Raw genomic sequence first — 11,316 nt, forward strand, 5'->3', positions numbered from 1 at the left:
AATTGGAATAACAGAGACTTGGTGGGATAACTCACATGACTGGAGTACTGTCATGGATGGTTATAAACTGTTCAGGAAGGACAGGCAGGGCAGAAAAGGTGGGGGAGTTGCACTGTATGTAAGGGAGCAGTATGACTGCTCAGAGCTCCGGTACGATACTGCAGAAAAACCTGAGTGTCTCTGGATTAAGTTTAGAAGTGTGAGCAACAGGAGTGATGTAGTGGTGGGAGTCTACTATAGACCACCGGACCAGGGGGATGAGGTGGATGAGGCTTTCTTCCGGCAGCTCGCAGAAGCTACTAGATCACATGCCCTGGTTCTCATGGGTGACCTTAATTTTCCTGATATCTGCTGGGAGAACAATACAGCGGTGCACAGACAATCCAGGAAGTTTTTGGAAAGCGTAGGGGACAATTTCCTGGTGCAAGTGCTAGAGGAGCCAACTAGGGGGGAGCTTTTCTTGACCTGCTGCTCACAAACCGGGAAGAATTAGTGCGGGAAGCAAAAGTGGATGGGAATCTGGGAGGCAGTGACCATGAGTTGGTTGAGTTCAGGATCCTGAGACAGGGAAGAAAGGTAAGCAGCAGGATACGGACCCTGGACTTCAGGAAAGCAGACTTCGACTCCCTCAGGGAACGGATGGGTAGGATCCCCTGGGGGACTAACATGAAGGGGAAAGGAGTCCAGGAGAGCTGGCTGTATTTCAAGGAATCCCTGTTGAGGTTACAGGGACAAACCATCCCGATGTGTCGAAAGAATAGTAAATATGGCAGGCGACCAGCTTGGCTTAATGGTGAAATCCTAGCAGATCTTAAGCATAAAAAAGAAGCTTACAAGAAGTGGACGGTTGGACATATGACCAGGGAAGAGTATAAAAATATTGCTCGGGCATGTAGGAATGAAATTAGGAGGGCCAAATCACACCTGGAGCTGCAGCTAGCGAGAGATGTTAAGAGTAACAAGAAGGGTTTCTTCAGGTATGTTGGCAACAAGAAGAAAGCCAAGGAAAGTGTGGGCCCCTTAATGAATGAGGGAGGCAACCTAGTGACGGAGGATGTGGAAAAAGCTAATGTACTCAATGATTTTTTTGCCTCTGTCTTCACGAACAAGGTCAGCTCCCAGACTGCTGTGCTGGGCATCACAACATGGGGAATAGATGGCCAGCCCTCTGTGGAGATAGAGGCGGTTAGGGACTATTTAGAAAAACTGGACGTGCACAAGTCCATGGGGCCAGATGAGTTGCATCCGAGAGTGCTAAAGGAATTGGCGGCTGTGATTGCAGAGCCATTGGCCATTATCTTTGAAAACTCGTGGCGAACGGGGGAAGTCCCGGATGACTGGAAAAAGGCTAATGTAGTGCCAATCTTTAAAAAAGGGAAGGAGGAGGATCCTGGGAACTACAGGCCAGTCAGCCTCACCTCAGTCCCCAGAAAAATCATGGAGCAGGTCCTCAAGGAATCAATCCTGAAGCACTTACATGAGAGGAAAGTGATCAGGAACAGTCAGCATGGATTCACCAAGGGAAGGTCATGCCTGACTAATCTAATCGCCTTCTATGATGAGATTACTGGTTCTGTGGATGAAGGGAAAGCAGTGGATGTATTGTATCTTGACTTTAGCAAAGCTTTTGACACCGTCTCCCACAGTATTCTTGTCAGCAAGTTAAGGAAGTATGGGCTGGATGAATGCACCATAAGGTGGGTAGAAAGTTGGCTAGATTGTCGGGCTCAACGGGTAGAGATCAATGGCTCCATGTCTAGTTGGCAGCCGGTGTCAAGTGGAGTGCCCCAGGGGTCGGTCCTGGGGCCGGTTTTGTTCAATATCTTCATCAATGATCTGGAGGATGGTGTGGATTGGACTCTCAGCAAATTTGCGGATGATACTAAACTGGGAGGAGTGGTAGATACACTGGAGGGCAGGGATAGGATACAGAGGGACCTAGACAAATTGGAGGATTGGGCCAAAAGAAATCTGATGAGGTTCAATAAGGATAAGTGCAGGGTCCTGCACTTAGGATGGAAGAACCCAATGCACAGCTACAGACTAGGGACCGAATGGCTAGGCAGCAGTTCTGCGGAAAAGGACCTAGGGGTGACAGTAGACGAGAAGCTGGATATGAGCCAGCAGTGTGCCCTTGTTGCCAAGAAGACCAATGGCATTTTGGGATGTACAAGTAGGGGCATAGCGAGCAGATCGAGGGACGTGATCGTCCCCCTCTATTCGACATTGGTGAGGCCTCATCTGGAGTACTGTGTCCAGTTTTGGGCCCCACACTACAAGAAGGATGTGGATAAATTGGAGAGAGTCCAGCGAAGGGCAACAAAAATTATTAGGGGTCTGGAACACATGACTTATGAGGAGAGGCTGAGGGAACTGGGGATGTTTAGTCTGCAGAAGAGAAGAATGAGGGGGGATTTGATAGCTGTTTTCAACTACCTGAGAGGTAGTTCCAGAGAGGATGGTTCTAGACTATTCTCAGTGGTGGAAGAGGACAGGACAAGGAGTAATGGTCTCAAGTTGCAGTGCGGGAGGTTCAGGTTGGATATTAGAAAAAACTTTTTCACTAGGAGGGTGGTGAAACACTGGAATGCGTTGCCTAGGGAGGTGGTGGAATCTCCTTCCTTAGGGTATGTCTACACTACGGAATAAGGTCGAATTTATAGAAGTCGGTTTTTTAGAAATCGGTTTTATATATTCGAGTGTGTGTGTCCCCACAGAAAATGCTCTAAGTGCATTAAGTGCATTAACTCGGCAGAGCGCTTCCACAGTACCGAGGCTAGAGTCGACTTCCGGAGCGTTGCACTGTGGGTAGCTATCCCACAGTTCCCGCAGTCTCCGCTGCCCATTGGAATTCTGGGTTGAGATCCCAATGCCTGATGGGGCTAAAACATTGTCGCGGGTGGTTCTGGGTACATATCGTCAGGCCCCCGTTCCCTCCCTCCCTCCGTGAAAGCAAGGGCAGACAATCGTTTCGCACCTTTTTTCCTGAGTTACCTGTGCAGACGCCATACCACGGCAAGCATGGAGCCCGCTCAGGTAACCGTCACCCTATGTCTCCTGGGTGCTGGCAGACGCGGTACGGCATTGCTACACAGTAGCAGCAACCCCTTGCCTTGTGGCAGCAGACGGTACAGTACGACTGGTAGCCGTCATCGTCATGTCCAAGGTGCTCCTGGCCACGTCGGCTGGGAGCGCCTGGGCAGACATGGGCGCAGGGACTAAATTTGGAGTGACTTGACCAGGTCATTCTCTTTAGTCCTGCAGTCAGTCCTATTGAACCGTCTTATGGTGAGCGGGCAGGCAATACGGACTGCTAGCAGTCGTACTGTACCATCTTCTGCCAGGCAGGCAAGAGATGAGGATTGCTAGTAGTCGTATTGTACCATCTTCTGCCAGGCAGGCAAGAGATGAGGATGGCTAGCAGTCGTACTGTACCATCTTCTGCCGAGCAGCCATGAGATGTGGATGGCATGCAGTCCTTCTGCACCGTCTGCTGCCAGCCAAAGATGTAAAAGATAGATGGAGTGGGTCAAAACAAGAAATAGACCAGATTTGTTTTGTACTCATTTGCCTCCTCCCCTGTCTAGGGGACTCATTCCTCTAGGTCACACTGCAGTCACTCACAGAGAAGGTGCAGCGAGGTAAATCTAGCCATGTATCAATCAGAGGCCAGGCTAACCTCCTTGTTCCAATAAGAACGATAACTTAGGTGCACCATTTCTTATTGGAACCCTCCGTGAAGTCCTGCCTGAAATACTCCTTGATGTACAGACACCCCCTTTGTTGATTTTAGCTCCCTGAAGCCAACCCTGTAAGCCGTGTCGTCAGTCGCCCCTCCCTCCGTCAGAGCAACGGCAGACAATCGTTCCGCGCCTTTTTTCTGTGCGGACGCCATACCAAGGCAAGCATGGAGGCCGCTCAGCTCACTTTGGCAATTAGGAGCACCTTAAACACCACACGCATTATCCAGCAGTATATGCAGCACCAGAACCTGGCAAAGCGATACCGGGCGAGGAGGCGACGTCAGCGCGGTCACGTGAGTGATCAGGACATGGACACAGATTTCTCTGAAAGCATGGGCCCTGCCAATGCATGCATCATGGTGCTAATGGGGCAGGTTCATGCTGTGGAACGCCGATTCTGGGCTCGGGAAACAAGCACAGACTGGTGGGACCGCATAGTGTTGCAGGTCTGGGACGATTCCCAGTGGCTGCGAAACTTTCGCATGCGTAAGGGCACTTTCATGGAACTTTGTGACTTGCTTTCCCCTGCCCTGAGGCGCATGAATACCAAGATGAGAGCAGCCCTCACAGTTGAGAAGCGAGTGGCGATAGCCCTGTGGAAGCTTGCAACGCCAGACAGCTACCGGTCAGTTGGGAATCAATTTGGAGTGGGCAAATCTACTGTGGGGGCTGCTGTGATGCAAGTAGCCCACGTAATCAAAGATCTGCTGATATCAAGGGTAGTGACCCTGGGAAATGTGCAGGTCATAGTGGATGGCTTTGCTGCAATGGGATTCCCTAACTGTGGTGGGGCTATAGACGGAACCCATATCCCTATCTTGGCACCGGAGCACCAAGCCGGCGAGTACATAAACCGCAAGGGGTACTTTTCAATAGTGCTGCAAGCTCTGGTGGATCACAAGGGACGTTTCACCAACATCAACGTGGGATGGCCGGGAAAGGTGCATGATGCTCGCATCTTCAGGAACTCTGGTCTGTTTCAAAAGCTGCAGGAAGGGACTTTATTCTCAGACCAGAAAATAACTGTTGGGGATGTTGAAATGCCTATATGTATCCTTGGGGACCCAGCCTACCCCTTAATGCCATGGCTCATGAAGCCGTACACAGGCAGCCTGGACAGTAGTCAGGAGCTGTTCAACTACAGGCTGAGCAAGTGCAGAATGGTGGTAGAATGTGCATTTGGACGTTTAAAGGCGCGCTGGCGCAGTTTACTGACTCGCTTAGACCTCAGCGAAACCAATATTCCCACTGTTATTACTGCTTGCTGTGTGCTCCACAATATCTGTGAGAGTAAGGGGGAAGACGTTTATGGCGGGGTGGGAGGTTGAGGCAAATCGCCTGGCTGCTGGTTACGCGCAGCCAGACACCAGGGCGGTTAGAAGAGCACAGGAGGGCGCGGTACGCATCAGAGAAGCTTTGAAAACCAGTTTCATGACTGGCCAGGCTACGGTGTGAAAGTTCTGTTTGTTTCTCCTTGATGAAACCCCCCGCCCCTTGGTTCACTCTACTTCCCTGTAAGCTAACCACCCGCCCCTCCTCCCTTCAATCACCGCTTGCAGAGGCAATAAAGTCATTGTTGCTTCACATTCATGCATTCTTTATTCATTCATCACACAAATAGGGGGATGACTACCAAGGTAGCCCAGGAGGGGTGGTGGAGGAGGGAAGGAAAATGCCACACAGCACTTTAAGCACAGCACTTTAAAAGTTTACAACTTTAAAATTTATTGAATGACAGCCTTCTTTTTTTGGGGCAATCCTCTGTGGTGGAGTGGCTGGTTGGCCGGAGGCCCCCCCACCGCGTTCTTGGGCGTCTGGGTGTGGAGGCTATGGAACTTGGGGAGGAGGGCAGTTGGTTACAGAGGGGCTGCAGTGGCAGTCTGTGCTCCAGCTGCCTTTGCTGCAGCTCAACCATACACTGGAGCATACTGGTTTGGTCCTGCAGCAGCCTCAGCATTGAATCCTGCCTCCTCTCATCACACTGCCGCCACATTTGAGCTTCAGCCCTGTCTTCAGCCCGCCACTTACTCTCTTCAGCCCGCCACCTCTCCTCCCGGTCATTTTGTGCTTTCCTGCACTCTGACATTATTTGCCTCCACGCATTCGTCTGTGCTCTGTCAGTGTGGGAGGACAGCATGAGCTCGGAGAACATTTCATCGCGAGTGCGTTTTTTTTTCTTTCTAAGCTTCACTAGCCTCTGGGAAGGAGAAGATCCTGTGATCATTGAAACACATGCAGCTGGTGGAGAAAAAAAAAGGGACAGCGGTATTTAAAAAGACACATTTTATAAAACAGTGGCTACACTCTTTCAGGGTAAAACCTTGCTGTTAACATTACATACATAGCACATGTGCTTTCGTTACAAGGTCGCATTTTGCCTCCTCCCACCGCGTGACTACCCCCTCAACCTTCCCCCCTCCCTGTGGCTAACAGCGGGGAACATTTCTGTTTAGCCACAGGCAAACAGCCCAGCAGGAATGGGCTCCTCTGAGTGTCCCCTGAAGAAAAGCACTCTATTTCAACCAGGTGACCATGAATTATATCTCACTCTCCTGAGGATAACACAGAGAGATAAAGAACGGATGTTGTTTGAATGCCAGCAAACATACACTGCAATGCTTTGTTCTACAATGATTCCCGAGTACGTGTTACTGGCCTGGAGTGGTAAAGTGTCCTACCATGAAGGACGCAATAAGGCTGCCCTCCCCAGAAACCTTTTGCAAAGGCTTTAGGACTACATCTAGGAGAACCGCAAATGCCAGGGCAAAGTAATCCTTTCACATGCTTGCTTTTAAACCATGTATAGTATTTTAAAAGGTACACTCACCAGAGGTCCCTTCTCCGCCTGCTGGGTCCAGGAGGCAGCCTTGGGTGGGTTCGGGGGGTACTGGCTCCAGGTCTAGGGTGAGAAACAGTTCCTGGCTGTCGGGAAAACCGGTTTCTCCGCTTGCTTGCTGTGAGCTATCTACGACCTCCTCCTCCTCCTCATCTTCTTCGTCCCCAAAACCTGCTTCCGTATTGCCTCCATCTCCATTGAAGGAGTCAAACAACACGGCTGGGGTAGTGGTGGCTGAACCCCCTAAAATGGCATGCAGCTCATCATAGAAGCGGCATGTTTGGGGCTCTGACCCAGAGCGGCTGTTCGCCTCTCTGGTAGGCTTGCCTCAGCTCCTTCAGTTTCACGCGGCACTGCTTCGGGTCCCTGTTATGGCCTCTGTCCTTCATGCCCTGGGAGATTTTGACAAAGGTTTTGGCATTTCGAAAACTGGAATGGAGTTCTGATAGCACGGATTCCTCTCCCCAAACAGCGATCAGATCCCGTACCTCCCGTTCGGTCCAGGCTGGAGCTCTTTTGCGATTCTGGGACTCCATCATGGTCACCTGTGCTGATGAGCTCTGCATGGTCACCTGCAGCTTGCCATGCTGGCCAAACAGGAAATGAGATTCAAAAGTTCGCGGTTCTTTTCCTGTCTACCTGGCCAGTGAATCTGAGTTGAGAGTGCTGTCCAGAGCGGTCATAATGGAGCACTCTGAGATAGCTCCCAGAGGCCAATACCATCGAATTGTGTCCACAGTACCCCAAATTCGAGCCGGCAACGTCGATTTAAGCGCTAATCCACTTGTCAGGGGTGGAGTAAGGAAATCGATTTTAAGAGCCCTTTAATTCAAAATAAAGGGCTTCATTGTGTGGACGGGTGCAGGTTTACATCAATTTAACGCTGCTAAATTTGACCTAAAGTCCTAGTGTAGACCAGGGCTTAGACGTTTTTAAGGTCAGGCTTGACAAAGCCCTGGCTGGGATGATTTAATTAGGTATGGGTCCTGCTTTTGAGCAGGGGGTTGGACTAGATGACCTCCTGAGGTCCCTTCCAACCCTGATGTTCTATGATTCTAAGGAAGGAAATGATGGGGTGTTGGTCTGCTTGATTTCAACACCTGATATTTCCAAGGTTAAAAACTAGCAGAATTTTAAGAGAGAAAAAGCTTTCAGGCCCACTTTACACATCACACAGCAGTAAAATATACAAGGCCATTTAAACACAATCCATTACTTTATTATTCTTTATAGTCCAATAATGCCCAGCAATACCAACTGAGGTCAGGACCCCACAGTGCCAGGTGCTGCAAACACAGTAAGAGGCAGTCCCCTCTCTACCCCAAGGAGCTCACAGTCTAAACAGACGAGATGGACAAAGGATGGGAGGGGAATGTAATTTGCCCAAGGTCACCCAGCAGATCGGTGGCAGAGCTGGGAAACACAGCCCAGGTCTCCAGTTTCTAGCATTGCTAGCCCCAAATGTTCAACAATCATGAGGCAGGCCCAAATAACTCTCAGAATTGGTTTAAAAATCAGGATATAGATGTAGATATAAATATAAACATTGGGTTCTTTTCATTTGTCTTCTGTTTTTGAGCCTGTAAGCTGTACTTTGGTCACATTTTCAAGCTTTTCTCTGCAGCCATGAGTAGAAACTTACTTAAAAAATTTTTTTCATCTTTTCATATAACCACAGGATTCCATGTCTGGGACTTTAATTAAAACACCAGTTATCACAAGAGTTGGCAACACTGCAATTCCCAGGCAAGTTGACATAAGCCCTTGATATGCTGTATTGATGGTTTGCTCCTTGGTCGTTAGCCTGACGCTTACATGCAAATACTTTATATCAACCTACCCTACAAAATACCTACCCTGACACCTGCATGCCAAAAACAAATGAAAAATCAAGTCACTTTTCAGGTAGGAGGTTATCAAAATGGTAGCCATGGGAAAAAACTGAAGTGTCATGAAAGAAAAGGAGTACTTGTGGCACCTTAGAGACTAACAAATAAATTGGTTAGTCTCTAAGGTGCCACAAGTGCTCCGTTTCTTTTTTGGATACAGACTAACACGGCTGCTACTCTGAAACCAGAACTGTGAGAGCATTTGAACCAACCCAAATGTCAAAACAGTAGTAACAGGAACTGTGCTAGGATGGGCTGCCTCTGATGCACAAATCTCTCCATCCCAACCACCAAGGGGACCGTAACCACCCTGAAATCAACCTGCAACTATTTATATTTAGACAGGAGGAAAAACTCTTTCACAATCAGGCTCAGAGAAAAGCCCAAGAGTACAGGATGCTCCATGCAGGATTTTCATACAAATGGGTTATTTCTTCCCTATGATTAAAAACCTAGCCAAGAAAGCTCTGATCAGGTCTGTACACGCTGCCCCCCAGAAGTGCCGATTACAGGGCAAAGCACTGGAGCATCACTGGCACAGCTACCCTGATGTAATCAGAACCCCCAAATCGGGGCTGGCTCGGTCACCCTGCACCTCCCGCTGCCACTGACCCCAGGGCAAACCCACGACCGTTCCTATTCAGGGTCCCATTTGCACTGGTGTAAACAACTGCACAAAGCGCAGGCAATGGAGACCCAGGGCCCCAGCATGCGGGGAGCAGCTTTCCGTGGAATAGTAACTAACCAGCATTCCCCACTCCCTGGGTTCTCCAGTGTCTTTTCATTAGGTTTCTCTTGCACGCTGGCAGCGGTATGATCTTCCTTCACCGCTCCTCCAGCTTTACCCAGATAAACTAGTGCCAGATAAAAGCCAGCCATCCACTGCGACCTCCTTCCCTGCATACGCTGGAAGTGACTCCAGGGATTTTAGAAACCCTGGGATGCAGCGAGCTGATTCCCTGAGATGTCTGCTAAGAACTGGCTTCAATTCCACCACAGCTGCAGATCAAGTCCAGCTGAGCCCCCCAGAGAATCGGGGATTGCAAGCCCAGGCCTTCAAAGACTCCAGGATGCCGCTGGCTAGCGTCCAAGCCCTGGCACTGCAGAGGCTAGGAAGGAAGGAAGCAATCGCACCCCAAATGAGAGAGGGGGAAAACAGGGGGGAGCACTTGGGAGAGGGTGGGTTGCAGGCTCTCTGCTCCCCCTGACGTGGGAAAGAGATGCTGCCTTCTGCCGTGGGGTCAGGACAGGGATCAGGAGAAGCCTTGCCCAGGATGCAAAAGTCGCAGCGACAGAGCCAGCAGCTGCTAGCCCTCGGCCCACCGGCAACTCCCTCTGTGACCTCTGTTGGCCTGAGATGGGTCCTGCCGCACTGGGACCCCCCGGACCCCACCTGTCTCTAGAACCCCCCTTCCCTAGCTCTAGAACCCTGCCCCCTCCCCGAGCCCCACTGCCCCCCCTTCCCTAGCTCTAGAACCCTGCCCCCTCCCCGAGCCCCGCTGCCCCCCCTTCCCTAGCTCTAGAACCCTGCCCCCTCCCCGAGCCCCGCTGCCCCCCCTTCCCTAGCTGTACTCTCCCCCCCCCCCGCCCCGTACCTGTTCACTCCATAGCCAGCGCGGCCCCTTTAAGGGAAGCCCCCGGCCTCTCTCTCCCCGCGCCGGCCGGGGCAGGCTCAGCGCTCCGCCAGCCCCGCCTCCGGGCCGCCAGCGTTCGGCTTTGGAACGCGAGCGGCCCGAGGGGACGCGGGGGGGTTGTGCCGGTCGGGTGACGTCACATACTTTCTTAAAGGGCCCGTTGCTGCTCAGAAGGATGACAGGAGCGAAGCCGCCAGAGCTGGCTGCAGACAGCGCAGGCTGGATTTGAACTGCCCCTTCCCACCCAACACGCGGCCGGTCAAATCCAGAGCGGGGCTCCGGCCTTTTGCAGAGGCCCCTTCCCCAAGCAGAGCTCCAGGGCTGCCCAGAAGGAATATTTGGGGGGGAGGCCTCCCCCCACCCAACACCTCCTACTAATGAATAGGGGGCCCCTGCTCAGGGCCCTGAGCAAGGGCTTAGTCACGCCTAGCAGGGATGCTGCAGAGCTCAGCCCCCCCCTCACTCCACCCAGGCTCGTGAGCAGCCCCCTCCCCCCGTGAGGCCAAGTGTTCAGAGACCCTGAGTTCACACAAGCAAAACCTCCACCAGGGCCCGGGGAGTTTGGCAGTTGCAGGGCTTTCACAGTGCCCCACGCTGGAGGCTTCCACTCTCAGAAAACCCCACCCCTCTCCTCCCCTACAGCAAGCCAGTTACTGAAAGCACAGGACTTTCTCCTGCAAAAGGCAGTCGTGCAAGCCGCGACACGCCTGCTCCAGGAAGCGGTGAGGGGGGCAAACACTGCAACAACTAAAAGCCTCATTTCAGATTAAAACTAACCGCGGTTTATTTACGCTTTTAGTTCTAGACCCGACATACAGGAACACACGTGCATTTAAAGTTATACTGCTTTATTCCTAGACCTGTGCTAATCTCACCTCTCAGGAGCCCAATCTATTACTCTAAAGATTAGTTATTTACATCAGAAGGAACGTCCCACTGTTCTGACCGAGTAGCATTACACACCAGCTCTGGACAGGGGCTGTGCAAAATGCAGGACAGAATCAGGCCTGAAGGCTACTGCTCACATGCACCTCAGTTACCTTGGAGAGCAAAGCCAAGCAGCTTAGCACCACTTCCTGTAGAAAAGAATCAGCTGATTACTTTAAATAAGTTAATTCAGGGACAATATAGCTGTAGGACAGCAGGGCAAGGGCAAATATGGCATGGCCACATGGTTTTCCCATAGGTAATGCCAACCAATCCATAGCCATGCC

At 51.2% G+C, this 11,316-nt stretch overlaps 1 protein-coding gene across 1 annotated transcript in view; it reads right to left on the reverse strand.

The window, feature by feature from the left end:
• The window catches only part of ABCA7 (ATP binding cassette subfamily A member 7), a 54,416-nt gene extending 44,223 nt beyond the window's left edge, over window positions 1-10,193 (reverse strand). Inside the window, exon 1 of the mRNA XM_084614687.1 lies at window positions 10,064-10,193. The gene's annotated coding sequence lies outside the window, so the exon portion shown is untranslated. The remainder of the gene's footprint in view (window positions 1-10,063) is intronic.
• Window positions 10,194-11,316: the final 1,123 nt, after the last annotated feature.

Source organism: Lepidochelys olivacea (genome assembly GCF_965140295.1).
Source record: "Lepidochelys olivacea isolate rLepOli2 genome assembly, chromosome: 25".
NCBI lineage: Eukaryota > Metazoa > Chordata > Testudines > Cheloniidae > Lepidochelys > Lepidochelys olivacea.